Below are 15,618 nucleotides of genomic sequence, written 5' to 3' on the forward strand. Positions count from 1 at the left end.
GCGTGTCTTTAAAGACATTTCTCTCAGGTTCCAGAATAGCTGGTGAATCTCATTTCTCTCTCTCTCTCTCTCTCTCTCTCTCTCTCTCTCTCTCTCTCTCTCTCTCTCTCTCTCTCTCTCTCTCTCTCTCTCTCTCTCTCTCTCTCTCTCTCTCTCTCACACACACACACACACACACACACACACACACACACACAGAGCACTGCAGACCTCTCAGATTATGGGCATGCTTCCAGCAACAACTAGCTTACCTTTCCATTCAATTGGTTATCAACTCAGACAAGCTCCTTTGAAGTGCTCTGTACACAAAGGAAGAGAACCAAAGGAGAATGGTACCTTCATCCTGTCAGTGCTTCCAAGCGTGTAAGCCAGTTCTTGTACTTCTACACTCCATTAAAGGAAAGAAGTGAGTCCATACATGGGTATTTGAACCACATGCCAGATAGAGGGAAGATGAAAAGTAACTGGATTACCACATTGGAGATGGGGATGAACTAGCAGCTGGTTGTTCAATATCAAAGAGCTTACTACCTCTGTGATTATTCTTTTTTTTTTTTACTTTTATATTGTAAGTATACTGTACAGAGTGGTTGCAGTTACGTGAGTAAGGTAATGAGTACATTTCCTATCGAGCATTGTCACCCACTCCTTTATTAATTGTTAAGAAGAGTAGAGGCAGGACAATTTTCAATCAAATCCTTTTAAGCCAGGTTTCAGTTCAGCTGCATCTGGTATATACTGGAGCCTGTTATGGGCTCAAACTTGGCAACAGTGTGACTTATGTAGCAACAAGTTAAGGAATGCCAGAGGAAGTATCCTTGTCTTCTAGAATTGTCCAACAGAGTGCGGCTCTGCTGAGTCCTTGCTTTCAAACTTACAGCCTCCGATATTGAAATATCTGTTACTTATAGTACCAAGCAACCTGAGAAAGGTAATAAAACAAGTTAAAAACAATCCCATTGGCGGGCTGGGAAGGTGGCTCTGTGGTAGAATGCTTGCCTCGCATGCATGAGGCCTAGGTTCAATTCCTCAGCACCACATCAGCAGAAAAGGCCAGAAGAGGAGCTGTGGCTCAGGTGGTAGAGCGCTAGCCTTGAACTGAAGAGCTCAGGGATAGCATCCAGGACCAGAGTTCAGGCTTCATGACTGACAAAAAAAAAATCCCATTGGAAGAGCTCGCAATAGATAATATCTGACCCTTGTTTAAATCATAAAGTTGAAAGTATTACAACTTAAGGATGAAGGGGAATTTATTTCAAATAATGCTCGCTGGAAAGGCCTTTTGAAGGAGGTAGGTTTGACCCTAGTTTCAATGAAGATGAATGGAAGCTGTGCAAAGGTGGGACAAAAGGTAATGTCAAAGGGTGGAAGTGGGACTAAGGCAGAGGAATTCAGCCATATTTGAGTCAGTACGTTCCCCAGAGAAGAAGTGATGTCATCAAAAGAAACTCTAATAGTGGAAGTAGTTTAGTTGGGTTCAAAAATGCACAGAACCTGAATTCACTCAGATACTCTCTGAATGGGGGTGGTAGTACCTTCCGAAACACAACTAGGTGGGAGATAGAAGTAGGAAGATTGCAGTCTTGAGGTTTGCCTCTGGCAAAAGTGAGACACTAATTGAAAAATGAACTGAAACAGAAAAGATTGCTGGTTCAAATGGTAGAGCATTTGCTTAACAAGTTCAAAATCCTGAGGTCAAACACAAGAGAAAGGAAGAAAGAGAGAGAGAGAGAGAGGGAGAAAGAAAGAAAGAAAAGAAAGAAAGAAAGAAAGAAAGAAAGAAAGAAAGAAAGAAAGAAAGAAAGAAAAGAAAGAAAGAAGGGAGAGAAGGAAGGAGAGAGAAAAAAAGAGAGAAAGAAAGAAAGAAAGAAAGAAAGAAAGAAGGGAGAGAAGGAAGGAGAGAGAAAAGAAAAAGAGAGAAAGAAAGAAAGAAAGAAAGGAGAGAAGGAAGCAGAGAGAAAAGAAAAAAAGAGAGAGAGAAAGAAAGAAAGGGAGAGAAGGAAGGAGAGAGAAAAGAAAGAAAGAGAAAGAAAAGAAAGGAAAAGAAAAGACTTACATTACACTCCAATTATGGAGTAACCTACCTACTCAGAGAAAATATATTCCGTGAAAAATATTGGTAAGGATATAAATTTAGAGATGTAAGAAGTAATTTGAAGGATGTTTTAAAAAATCTGTTATGCCTTGGATGTACAATCTTGCAGTATTAAACACACTTTGATTTCTAGTATGTGACTGTTTCTACCATTCCTTTTGTCTGGGTTGAATAGGAAAAGATACCTTTAGTTTTCTAGGGTTCCTACAACATTCTCCCATAAACTGGTCATTTGTAAATATATGAATGTTTATGTTCCTGTTCAGGAGTCTAGAATTCTGGCGTTAAAGTACCATTTGGGCTCTGCTCTCTGAAGGCTCAGGGGAAGAATCCTTTGGGGCATCTCCCTGACATTCATGACTCTCGACATTCCTTCTATGATAGACCCATCGTCCCAGGCTCTGCCTCTTTCTTGTTACTGCTTCCATGTGCCGCTCTGTCTTCTCTTCCTTGTCTAAGGACGTCCGATAATTGATTGAGAATCTAGCCTATTCTGCTATGATGTCATCTCAATAAATTATATCTGCAAAGATGTAAGATCATAACCTCAGGTTCCGGGTGGACATGAATTTTTAACAATGGAGAGGGACAGGTGAGTGTGTGTATCTGAATTTCTTAGTTCTTAACTCTGAAATGGGTGCAATACCTGCCTTGTAAAATTATCATATATGGATTATGGATGGCTTATGTTGGAGGGATGATTGTTAACCTCTTAGGGGTAACTCAATATATGTTAGCTGAGCTTAGTATTATAAACCGTAGTCAAGAGCTAAAATACCATTAAATTTTAAAAGTTTAGTTCTGTGGTCCTGTGTAACACATTTTTCTGTTGTCATCTTCTTTTTTTCTTTTGTCAGTGTGGGGCTTGAACTCTGGGCCTGGGCGCTGTCCCTCAGCTCTTCAGCTCAAGGCTAGCACTCTACCACTTGAGCCACAGCGCCACTTCTGGTTTTTTGGTGGTTTATTGGAGATAAGAATCTCAGTCTTTCCTGCCTGGGCTGGCTTTGAGCCATGATTCTCAGATCTCAGCCTCCTGAGTAGCTAGGATTACAGGTATGAGCCACTGGCACCCTGCTCTTTTCTGTTCTTGTTATATACTGCCTTCTCCTGAGGAAGAACTTGGACTTGATACCTCAAATTAAAAACAATTGTATTCCCAATGTAAGACAATTACACAGGGTGTGCATTTTGCAGTGTATCTAGATGATAGATTTAAATTTTACTAAAGCACAGTTCATGCCTTGGGTGCCACCTAGGGCCCAGAGAAGATGTGCAAGTAGAACAATCAAACAAGGTAACTGGAAGGAATTTATTAGACATAATTACCCAAAATGGAGGGCAGAGTCGAATAAGTGTGATACCTTGTTCCCAGGCCTGATATGAGAAAGAGGAGCCATAACCCCAGGTGTTTGTAGCAGAAGTGGGAAGGGGTGCTGTATCTCCAGGAGAGGCCTCTGTTTGGTGGAAGGACAGCTCATCTACGCAGGTGCTGAATGGCAAAATTCATGATCCCTCCCTTTTCCTGCCTGGTCTGTAAGTGCTGGGCTTCCCATAGCTCAAGTCCAACAGAGACAAGGAGTAGGGGAGCCTTGTACTATAGATAAGGACTGTAGGTCTTGTTTCTGGGTGCAGAACAAGGTATGGGAGCTTCCAACTTGGTTGAATAAATGCAGAACATGGTCCTGTAGAGAGGCTTATGAAACGCTCCCAGTAGTATTTGCTTGTATACACCACAGTTTAGTAAACACTTGAGAACCCAATGATCCTGTCACATGGAGCTTTGAGAATTGATAACCATTGTGGAATTACCGTGCCAAATGGTAAGGGCTCAGTTGGTTTTCTGTAATCACAGAGGAAGCATAACAGCACACAGGAAGTTGTGAGACGTATTTATTATGTTCAAGTGAACTGTCCTTGTCTCCTTGACGGAACGATGCCATGGGACTCTTCCTAGGGGAAGCGCCAAGTTGGTTGTTTGCTCGTGATATTCCAGCAAAGCAGCTCCATCCTCATGTCAGATTACCACGTAAAACAGTAGGATTGTGCTTATTTATGTCTTTCATGCATGCAGGAAAATACCTGAAAATTAAATATTTGAAAGTCAAATAGATACCAAGTTACTTCATGTGGCGTGGGTAATGAGCACTCTGACAGCACAGTAGAGTCTGTCTTGCCCTTGGAATCGCCTCTCTGAAACCGAGAGGCTCGGGCAGGCCTCTGATCAGACTGGACTGAGGGTACCCAGCTTTCTCCAGGGATCTAGGTTGGTAACTCAAGGACCTTTCTTTTGCCATGGTCTTCAGCACCTCCCGCCCATCTCAGCTCAGGTATTGGGACCTGGTTCCTGTTCTTGATACATATAAAGAGAGTGTGGATGAGGAACCCTCTTCTTTGCTGGTGTGGCTTTTTTTTTTTGGTCAGTCATGGGGCTTGAACTCTAGGCCTGGGCACTGTCCCTCAGCCATTCAGCTCAAGGCTAGTGCTCTACCACTTGAGCCACAGCGCCACATCCGGCTTTTTCTGCTTATGTGGTGCTGAGGAATCGAACCCAGGGCCTCATGCATGCGAGGCAAGCACTCTACCACTGAGCCACCTTCCCAGCCCTGCTGGTGTGGCTTTGAACCACAACACATTCGGTTGTGGACCACCTAAATGCTCCCACCAGAGACATTACAACTTTGTAGAGGTAGGGAACAAGACTGAGAGAAGTAGTTAGATGAAGAACAATTGGGGAGAGGGGGCAGGTTAGAGGGGAGATAGATTGACTTCCAGGCCAGCAGACCCTCATGTGTGAGCCAGTTGTGCACCTCTGCCACAGGCAGAGGGCGGAAGCCCTCTAGGAGCAGTGTTAGCAAGCAGTGCTACATAGGATGACGGCTTGAGCGGCCAGGTAAAGAAGGCAGCCATTTCCTAGGGCTGCTGTAACAAATTACTGCAGACCCAGTGAACTGAAAGAGGAGACATTTATTGTTTCACAGTTCCTGAGGCTGGAAGTCTGAGATCCAGGTGCTAGCGGAGCTGTGCACTGGTAGAAGGCCCTCAGAAGGATCTTTCCTTCAATTCCCCAGATTCTAGTGACTCAGGAGCTCTTTGACTTATGATTTACACTCTGCCTTTATGCCTTCTCTTCTGTGTCTCTCCTCTAAGTGTCTCTTAGAGGAATAGTCTTACTGCGTTTAGGTCTTCCTGAATAATCCAATGATCTTATCCTAAACACCTTCAATAAATTAACATCTGCAAAGAATCTTTGTATCCAACTAAATTCACACTGGGGAGTAGAAGGTAGACACATGTTAGGGAAGCCACCATCCATCCCATTCGGGCCCATTCAGGAGTGAGGACACTTTGTTTTGGAAGTGAGACCACTTGGATAAAGACAGTGTCATTTGCAGGCCAGGCACAATTATCAATCCAGGCAGAGGCTGCTGGTAGCCAGTGAGAAGCATAGGACAAAAAAGGTATTTGTCAGTCCTGTCATGTACCAAATTAGTTCATGGGCCTTTTATGGTCGGAAGGCTAGCTATCTTCCACTAGTGTGATATAGGAACAGAAAAGTCCCAGATGTATATTTACTTTGATAGGTTAGCTTGCTAGGCTTAAAGATACATGTCCTGGGGTTGGGAAGGTGGCTCAGTGGTAGGGTGCTTGCCTTGCATGCATGAGGCCCTGGGTTCAATTCCTTAGCACCACATAAACAGAAAAAGCCAGAAGTGGCTCTGTGGCTCAAGTGGTAGAGCACTAGCCTTGAGCTGAAGGACTGAGGGACAACACCCAGACCCAGAGGTCAGGCCCCACGGCTGAAAGAAATAAAAAAGATTCATGTCTGTAATCTGAGCTACTCAAGAACTGTATGCATGACAATTGTGTGTTCCAGAGGAGCCCAGGTAACGTTAGTGTGACCCCATTATAAGACAAAATATGAACACAGGAGCTGAGAACATGATTCAGAAGGTACAGTGTCAGTCTGGCATGTAGGAGACCCCCAGTATTGTAATATTAATAGTGATAAGAGTTAATGATGATGACAAATGAGTTAAAAGACTTTAGTGTTTCATTATCTTTCTAAATTTCAGATATGCCCAGGTTTTCTTTTCTGAGGTTGATAGTGTTATTTCATCCATGTGTCTCTTCAACAAATCTCTGCACACTTCTTTTTAGCCAGCTTTGAATAGATACTGGGTAAAGAGCGGTGAATAAGTTGAACTTGAACTTTGCCCTGAATGTGACTGAGTTAGGATGTTTGTAGCATGAAGAATATCATTGACAGAGAGAGAGAGAGAGACAGACAGAGAGAGAGAGAGAGAGAGAGAGAGAGAGAGAACCCACAGCAGCAACACAACTGCAGATTGGACACCTGACAGCATTTAATCCATAGGCTTGTTTAACCCGTCTCTTCCATTGCCCACCCTGAGCTCGGGTGGGTCTGTTTCCATTCAGTGGCAATGCTTTTGACAGAAGGAAAGTGCTCCCCACCCCCATCCCACCCCCATCCCCCACCCCCCACCCCCGCCAAACCTTCACACATACACATCAGTCAGCCACTGAGTGAATGAGGATATTTCATACAAGTCTGTTTGTACTTTAGCAAAAAAGGAAGGAGGAGACAAACATCCTCCTTTTCTCTGAAGTGTGGCACAAGTTATTCATACCTTCTTTTAAATTACTTTTATGCTTTATTTTTATTATCTTATCTGCTTTTATCTGTTACAGGGGATGCAATTCAACATGTCATAAACTGACATGTCATAAATTGAGATGTTGAATTGCAACTTGACCTGTGTCACCCTTATCATCATTCTTTCCTCTAAAGTCCCCAATGGGTAGATTGAGTCTACTTGTATTTCAGAGTGACCCTCTAAACATATGTAAGTTTCTCAAGTTTAAATTCTCAGATTGTTTTCCGAATATCTCAAAAGTATTTTTGTCCCTCATTTAATCCGACTATAGTGACATCTGCTGGCTGAGAGGAGAGGTAGCTGGTAGACATCTAATGAACGAGTGGCCTAGGAAATTGTGACGAGGATCTGAAAGATAAAACAAAAGTGAGATTTGTCAAATGTATTTTTTCAGGCCATCATCCTTTCCTAAGTTTGTATTCTAGCTACTCCCATGTTCGTAGGGACAATCAAATGAAAGTTTAAGAAGTCAACATTAACACCTCCCTGGAATAGAGATGTGTCAGTAGCATAAGGAAAAATGCTTTCAATAAGCAAGTATTACAGACGGCCTTGCAAGGTGGACAGTCAGGTTTTTGGCTCACAGACTCCTGGCATTGCTTTATCTCTGGATATGAGTCAGATAACAGGCTTTGTAAAGACTGTGTATTTTATTTGTATTAACAACTATGAGATTCAAGGCAAACCCTGGATCACACAATTGTGTGCTGACTTTAGGCTCCTTTATTCCTGCCTTACAACAACAACAACAACAAAAACTATTGTTTTCAACCTAATAATAATGTAAGAGAGGAGCAGGGGGGAAAGCAAGCACAAAAGGTCGTTCCTCTACAGATAGAAATTTGGCCGTGGTACAGACCAGAGAGAGCAACCAGGGTGCATTTCCTGTGGGAAATAATTTTAACTGCTGTTTTGTTTTGTTTTGTTTTGCTGCTAGCATGATCCCTTTACACAAATTGTTCATATAGTTTTTGAAGATGTTTGAAGGTTTAGGCGAGTACATCACATGATTTTGGCCAGCGGGGCCTTCGTGTTTGGTGCCTGCATTCTCTGCTGGTTTTTTATGCTGGTGTGTTTTGCTTCTCTGTACCATTGTGTTTCTCCAGGGATTCCTCAAGTATCTCTGAGCAGGAGGGGAAAGTCCACAGTTTTCCATGAGTGAGTAAAAGTCTCCTGAGAAGTGAGACTGGTAGAATAAAGAGGTCAGAAAAGCAGAACTAAAATGATTCTCTTGTATTATAAATTTGACTTGTATTTTCCTAAACGTTTGACTGTTTGCAGTTCAGAGACGTTTTTTGCACCAGGATCTTTTTGATTTAAAGTATCTTTAAGTAGTTGCACAAAGGAGCTGCCATTGAAGAAAACAGTTTATGACTAAAATGTATCTTCATCAATGTCACCCCTTTCAACACTCTCACCCATCCTTCCTCTATCCAACCCTTCCCTCACTCTTCTTAATTTTGTAGGATATACATTAGATTTTTGACTGCCTTCTTCCCCCTTTCTCCTCTTCATTTATCTACCTCTAGCCCCATGCACTCCTTTTGAACACCTGCTTCTTGGTGTTTTATATTGCTGAACTTTCATTTTTTCTATTCTAAGGAATTAGACTATTTGAGATCTCCCTTGAATCTACTATATTTCAGTTAATATATTTGTATGCACTTACATGCCAACATATTTACTTACAGGTTTATAGGCTAAATCTGGCTTGCACTAGAAGAAAAATCATGTATCCTTTGTGTCTCTGGGCATGAATTAATTCACTTAGCATTATTTTTTTCAAGTCTTCCATTTCTCTACAAATGGTACAATATCATTCTTTCACCAGACTCTTAAATGCAATTTTGGAAGCTTAGCACATTATTGAATAATCTAGGACCTAAGTGATACAGAATTTTAATGAATTGAGGAAGATGGTTGGGTTGGGAGGAATGGGGGAGAATGTTTAATGAGGTAACCTCAATAAGATGCATAATTCCATTTGCTGAATGATAATTTCTTTGTACAATTACCTAAAGAGGCTAAACTATAATTAAATAGTTAAATAAATTTTATAAAAAGAATTCTAAGCCAGATGCTAGTATCTCGCACCTGTAATCCCACTACTCGGGAGCCCAAGAACTGAGGATTGTGGTTCAAACCTGGCCCAGGCAGGAATGTACATGACACTCTTATCTCGATTAATTAACCACTGAAAATCCAGAAATGAAGCTGTGGCTCAAGTGGCAGGGTGTGAGCCTTGAGCACTGAAGCTCAAGAACAGCCCCCAGGCCCTGAGTTCAAGCCCAAGACTGGTACCCCAAAAACAGAATTCTAATGAAGATTAAGGTCCATATATTACAATTGTCATCCATGTACTTTTGTATAAAATGAGCTTGAAAATGTATGTCCTGTACACATTGCTAATTTAAACAGCAGCAGCAACAACAACAAAAAAACACGTCTTTAAGGACTTGGTCTTAGAAATATCTACACAAAGATGGTAAGTGTTGCTTCATGGTCTTCTCTCCAGACGCAAATAAGTCATCATATTGCTGTGGCCATGGGGAAGCGGAATACAGTAAAGGAAAAGCTGATTATTTTGTTAGAATGAAAAGACTGCTCATCTTAAATAAGACTGCGTAATCAGAGGTTACAGAACCTGAGTCTGTCATAGCTTTCATGACATCCTCATGAAATAGCTCCACAAGTGTATCAGACTGGGAATGAAGGAAGGCATGTCCTAAAGTAGAAATCATAGAAGGGTGAAAACTATCAAGTTGCTTATTCCCACGTGTGTTTAGTGACAATCTGTGATCTTTTTTTCCCCAATTCATAACCTTACTGGCATTTCTGTTAGAAAAGCATTTCTGAGGACATATTTTTCTCACTAAAGCAGTAATGTCATTTGAAATCAAGCCTTGTATTGATCCATAATGTTTCCAGATTATACATTTCTCTCTTGAGTGAGATTGCCTGAAGAATAAATTGTTATGGATCAATCTTGAGGATAGGATTTTCAAAATCAACTGAATGTTTTTTTTTTCTGTCATTTAAAGCAGGACTTCCTTGTTGGCCAAGGAAAGATACACTGGGAATTTCACTGTAAATCACGGTGATGATGAAGGTGCATTCCAAGTAAATAGCCTGTGGTGAAGACCAGGCTTTGAACTGCAACTAGTGACACACTGTCCCATAGGCCAAATCCAGCTTGCCTTGCTATTTCCTACTGTAACTACAGTATTACTAGAACATAGCCATATTCATTCATTGACACATTCCCTATGATTAGGTTTCATTAGAATGACAGAGTTTAATATTGCTACAGGAACGCTTTGCTCTACATAGCCTGAAGTATTTACTGCCTTCCTCTACAGGAGGATTCCCCCCATCCTTACTCTACTATTTTGTCTACTTGCAGTCTGTGATAGATCCAGACCCAAACCACCAAAATGAAAACAAAGGCTCCTAGCTTTGGACAGTGCTAATTACATACAAGAAAAGCATCAAAGCAGTTGGGTTATATATCAAAACAGAAGTATCAAAGGAATTGCCTTTTCTGACTTGAAAAAATACCCGTTATTCGTAGACAGAACTGCAAAGTGGATTTTAAAAACAGAGTGTAACTAAGTGATCACCTTAGTTGCATGTGTCTAAAGGGATTTAGTTTTATCTTCTGGATAAATCTACTTGCTAGAAAACAAGAGACAGAGAAAAGCTTCTAAAATAAATAGGTTTGTTCTTAGTATATGATATTATTGACCAAGATAATAGATCCTCTCACTCTTAATAAAAGACATGATAGCTGAGAACCAGTGGCTCATGCCTGTAATCCTAGCTACTCAGAAGGCTGAAATTCAAGGATCAAGATTTGAAGCCATCCCAGGCAGAAAAGTCTGTAAGACTTTTTTTTCTTTTTTTTAAATTACTTTTAAAAATTTCATTGAAGGCCTGGGAAGGTGGCTCCGTGGTAGAGTGCTTGCCTTGCATGCATGAGGCCCTGGGATCGATTCCTCAGCAATATATAAGCAGAAAAAGCTGTAAGTGGCGCTTTGGCTCAAGTGGTAGAGCACTAGCCTTGAGTAAAAAAAAAAAGAAAGAAAGAAAAAAAGAAAAAACACCTCAAGGATAGTGCCCAGGCCCTGAGTTCAAGCCCGAGGACACACACACACACACACACACACACACACACACACACACACACACACACACACACACACACACACACACGAACAAACATGGCAATACTAGTAAACTAGTAAAGTACCTCAATGAGTATAATGTTGAGTATCTTGAATTTTCCCTGAAAACCATTTCCCCATGTAAACGTAGCTGTGGACAGCATCTGCTATTGCCAGTGGTTTCAATGTGTTTCACTTCAGAACTGAGCTAGAACATTCTGTGTCATATTGGGAAGTATAAGAAGGTCGTATGTTCCGTGGGCCAATTTGCAATAGGACCACTTTCTTCTTGGGTGATGTAGCCCTGCTCCAGAAAACATTACTCAGCCTCCAACTCTGCCTTACAGTTACCCCTGGCCAAATATTTGGCATGGTACAACACTATCTGGCTGCAGCAGTAATGAAAAATAGGTTTGTGGGGATGCATCCTATTCAACATATATAGCATTTCAGCCTTGATCTAAAATCAATAGAAGTTGAACCATTACATTTTGGAACACACTAGATTTTAATAAAAACAAATGAAGACAGATCTCAATAATAGCCTACAGTTTAGACAAGAAATTTGCAATGCCTGTGCTTTTTGAAGAAATGGAACTTTATTCTCCTAAAAGAAATTATATGTTCTGAAAACTTGAAGTCGTCTCCATCATAGGAAATACTAACTTTTAAAGTTGCCCAGACCCTCTCAAGAGAAGGTAATTTGGAGTTTTTTTCCACTTAATTTTCCAGATAATTGCTGTGGTTCTTTCCTACTTCTCCATTAATATAGCCCAGATGACCAAAGAGAGGTAGCAAAGAAAAATGTGAACTTCAGGATGGAGAAATTAAACAAGCTGGCCAAGGGTTGAAGAGCATTGGTGCAATTTCACATCATTTCTCTGACCACAAGCTGTGGCAAACCAGTTCTGCTGCTATTGTTCTTCGTGTTCCTGGCAGCTTCGAAACTTTTTATTTGGAAAGACTGATGACCAAACAGTGCTGTCTTAAACCACCCAGGAGCGCCCAGGCTGGCCAAATGCTGAACAGATTCTCTCTCTGTCTCTCTGTCTCTGTCTCTGTCTCTCTGTCTCTGTCTCTGTCTCTCTGTCTCTCTCTCTCTCTCTGTCTCTCTTTCTCTCCCTTTTGCTCAAGGAATGATAGAGAAGAAACAAGATTCAATTAAGCATTTTTTTGCTTTCTTTCCCTCCTCTTCCTCTCCATTAATTTGAATTAATTTGTTTTATTTATGAATCTTCAGACCAATTTCTTTACAAGTTTATGGAGAGTCCTTTAACACTGATATTAATAGTTTCATTCAAAATATAATAACATATTTTATTATGAAAAGTTAATTCTGTAGTATACACCAAAACTAATAATAACAGAGATGAAGTTGGAGTTTGATGGGTAGCTAAGAACTAGACTTTTCTTTATGGACCCTTTTGTTTTCATTGCATTTATGTGAACGTTGTCAATTTCAAAAAGAAGTTAACACACACACACACACACACACACACACACACACACACACACACACACACACACACACACACGACGGAAGCAACCTAAGGAAATGGTCAGGTTTTCTCATTCACAGTAGCATCTTCAAGTTTAGCAAATATTCTCTTTTCCAAGAGAATGTGGTTGACATCGTTGTATCAGAAGGTCTAAATGAACTCTTTAGCTTTAAATGTACCTCTGTGACTCTTACGGAGATGAGATGTTCTGTTTGCAAGTAAGAGCTCTGACTTAGATAAAAATCCAATGCAGTGTATACAGGGAGTTGAGGTACCACATGGCACAGCGCTGTAATTCTTATTGCCAGAATTTGTTGCAGATAATCTGACATCTTCCTAGGTGCTGACAAAGGAATGTACCTGGGACTTATTTCTAAAAGAAGCAATGACATGTGCTGAGCACTGGCTAGATAATTGAATACAAGAGTTAACAAGTTCTTCAGTTTGCGCAGGGGAGCCCTCAGTGGTAGCTATTTGAAATATGCAGTACCCAAGTACTGTCGCACATGAAATGCATGCAGTCATGAAAGAGATGGCTAACTGCAGAGTTCTATGGGAAGGAGGGAGAGAGAGCATGACCTCACGTGAGATGGATCAAGAAAGAATGAGTGACCTCTGCCTCCTTCCCACTGGATGTTAATAACAGCACGTCCCTTAGGCACGCCCCACAAAACTCTTATAAAAATAATCATTATCTCAAAAACAAAAGCATGATGAAAAGAATTCTTTGCTTTATCACAAAGCAGTAAGAATTTTTAGCATCCAGACCTCAATCTGTTCTACTGTCCCTACAAAGTGTGTCTTCTGGAGTTTCCTTAGTAAATAATGAGAAAATGGACCTATCCAGCCAGGGGAAATATATTTTCCCAATCTCTCTCTTGACAATTAAAAACATATTACAGTCATGAAGTTCTTTGGGATCTGACATAGAAACCTATCACATATCATATACAGGGTAAAGAATTCTTGGTGCGCATTTTTGTGTACCACTGATGTGGAATCCTCCATCTTAGCATCTGGTGATGTAAGAAGGCCAGAGTTCTGTAATATTCTTAGCTGGAATTAGAAATAGAAATAGGGTACAAATTGTAAGAAGGCACAATCCTATGAATATCAATGTAGAGACTAGAAGAGAAAAAAGATAACTGTGCTTAATTTCAATGTGTTGTGTCATCTGGAATCCAGTGAGAAAGAAATTATGCCCCTCTTAGCGTGAAAGTTTACTCTTCTCATAACTACAATACATTCAGAAGCTGTGTCACAATGATGTTAAAACATTTCATTGTGGGGGGAGGATTTTTAATTCCTTTGTGGATTCAACCTAAGCGCTACCTAAAGTGGATCATGTAGTCATACCTAGTACAATGTTCTTGGAGAACATATGTCACCATGGCAATGTTAAGTGAATAAAAACATTTGATCTTTTAATAAATTATTCATTCAGGGCCCTAAAGGTATTATTCATCCTCTTGAGTCACTGAATATAAATTGTAACAAATTCTACTTCGGAAAATAGATTCGTATTATTCATACGATTTTAAAAAGTAAGTTGAGCCAAGAACTAGTGGCTCACCCTGCAATCCGTGCTATTCAAGAGGCTGAAATCTGAGGATGGTGGTTCAAAGATTGCCTCAGTAGGAAAGTCTACGAGATTCTTTTATCTCCAACTTACCACCAAAAAGTTGCGAGTGGAGCTGTGGCTCATAGGGTAGAGTGCTAGTTCGTCTTGAGCTAAAAAGCTCAGGGATGGTGTCTCAAACCTGAGTTCAAGCCCTGTGCATTGGTTTATAGATGATTCACTGAATAAATCGCTAACTTAGCCTTAAAAATCAACAATCTATAAATGAATTATTGCTTTATAGATTTGTGGAATCCGAATCATATGGCAAGGCATTTCAAAGATTTGGAATGGGAAGATATCAATAGGGCAGGTTTATCTTGCTCAGAGAAGAGTTTGAGAGAGCAGGTGTTAAGGACAGCAGTATTAAATAAGAATTTTTCAAACAACTTGAACATATGACCACCCTATTCCTTAGGACGTTTAATTCACAGAGATCTCTAGGACAAACTGGACAAATCATGAATTCATGGATTCTCAATTGAAGAGAGCAAGAGCTCAGGTATGGCAGGAAGTAGTTCTTGCCTTAAGCAGTCCTAAGGAAGGTGGATGGCAGAGCTGAGTCTGCTTTCTGTCTGATGTGTAATTCGCTCTAAAGTTCCAAGTTGCCCAGAGTTGAAAGTCATGCAGCTTCTCAGTCAAAGTGAAGGCTGAGTTAGGAGCTGGACAGAGCTGTGACTGTCCAGTGTGTGTTCTCTGTGACCAAAGCCTGGGATCAGCAGCACAACCTTTCCATGCTACTAACAGCAACAAGCACATCTGTGCTGGAAATGCCCACATGCTCCCGAGCACCACATCATTTATTATGCTCCTTTGCTTGCAAATAAGCTACAATTTGTGTGTGCCTATGTGTGTGTGTGTGTGTGTGTGTGTGATACGCTCCTTTGCCTGCTTCTTATTGAGTATACACTTGAAAATTTTCACTTAAGTTCCTCCATTGTTTTTGTGAGCCCAATAGCAAATCTGCTGTAGGCCGAGCATTTCATCTTTAAGTGGAATAAAAAGCTGGAGAATTTTACAAGACTCGATTTGTAGTTGGAAATCCCTTCAGAGTTGATCACAGTCTTATGACAGCCAACTATATTGTGATTTTTTTCCAAGAACTATTTCTTCACCCTTAGTCCAGTCCTCCCTTATCTTTATTTGACACCGTGGACATGGCTGTGTTTCTCCCCATATAGTCTCCTGACATCTTGGACTCCTTTCTTCAGTACAAATGTGAGTAAAAGATGGCAGGATGGTCCCTGAGGACGGTGATGGATATGATGTAATCGGGGCCAATAAATTGCGATTAAGAGATATTGGTCCCAAATGGCCAGCTCCATGGAGCCCTTTCAAATGCAAGCTTGCATCGAGCACACAGCAGAACTTGTGCTTTGCTGTTCTTCCATTGCTTGGACAGTTCCTGACACACAGCTGGGGCTCAATGCGAGACTAGAGTCTTGAAGCACTAACGTGCTTGTGTAGGCATGTTCATTTTTGCCAACAGCTGTCCGTCAGGATCCATGCAGGAACCCCTGTGGAAGTCTGTTATGTTAAATACATCACTTTGCCCATCATCACAGTG

The 15,618-nt window shown here is 40.9% G+C and overlaps 1 protein-coding gene across 4 annotated transcripts in view; it reads left to right on the plus strand.

Moving 5' to 3' along the window:
• Positions 1-15,618, plus strand: part of Fbxl7 (F-box and leucine rich repeat protein 7) — a 351,598-nt gene that overhangs the window by 243,689 nt on the left and 92,291 nt on the right. Inside the window, exon 1 of one of the 4 annotated variants that reach the window (XM_070042078.1) lies at positions 7,765-7,840. The exons of the other annotated variants lie outside the window; for them this stretch is intronic. The gene's annotated coding sequence lies outside the window, so the exon portion shown is untranslated. Of the gene's footprint in view, positions 1-7,764; positions 7,841-15,618 lie in introns of those variants that run through there. 4 annotated transcript variants of the gene reach the window in all.

The sequence above is a fragment of the Dipodomys merriami genome, unplaced genomic scaffold (assembly GCF_024711535.1).
Source record: "Dipodomys merriami isolate MVZ:Mamm:240054 unplaced genomic scaffold, mDipMer1.0.p SCAF_32, whole genome shotgun sequence".
Lineage (NCBI taxonomy): Eukaryota > Metazoa > Chordata > Mammalia > Rodentia > Heteromyidae > Dipodomys > Dipodomys merriami.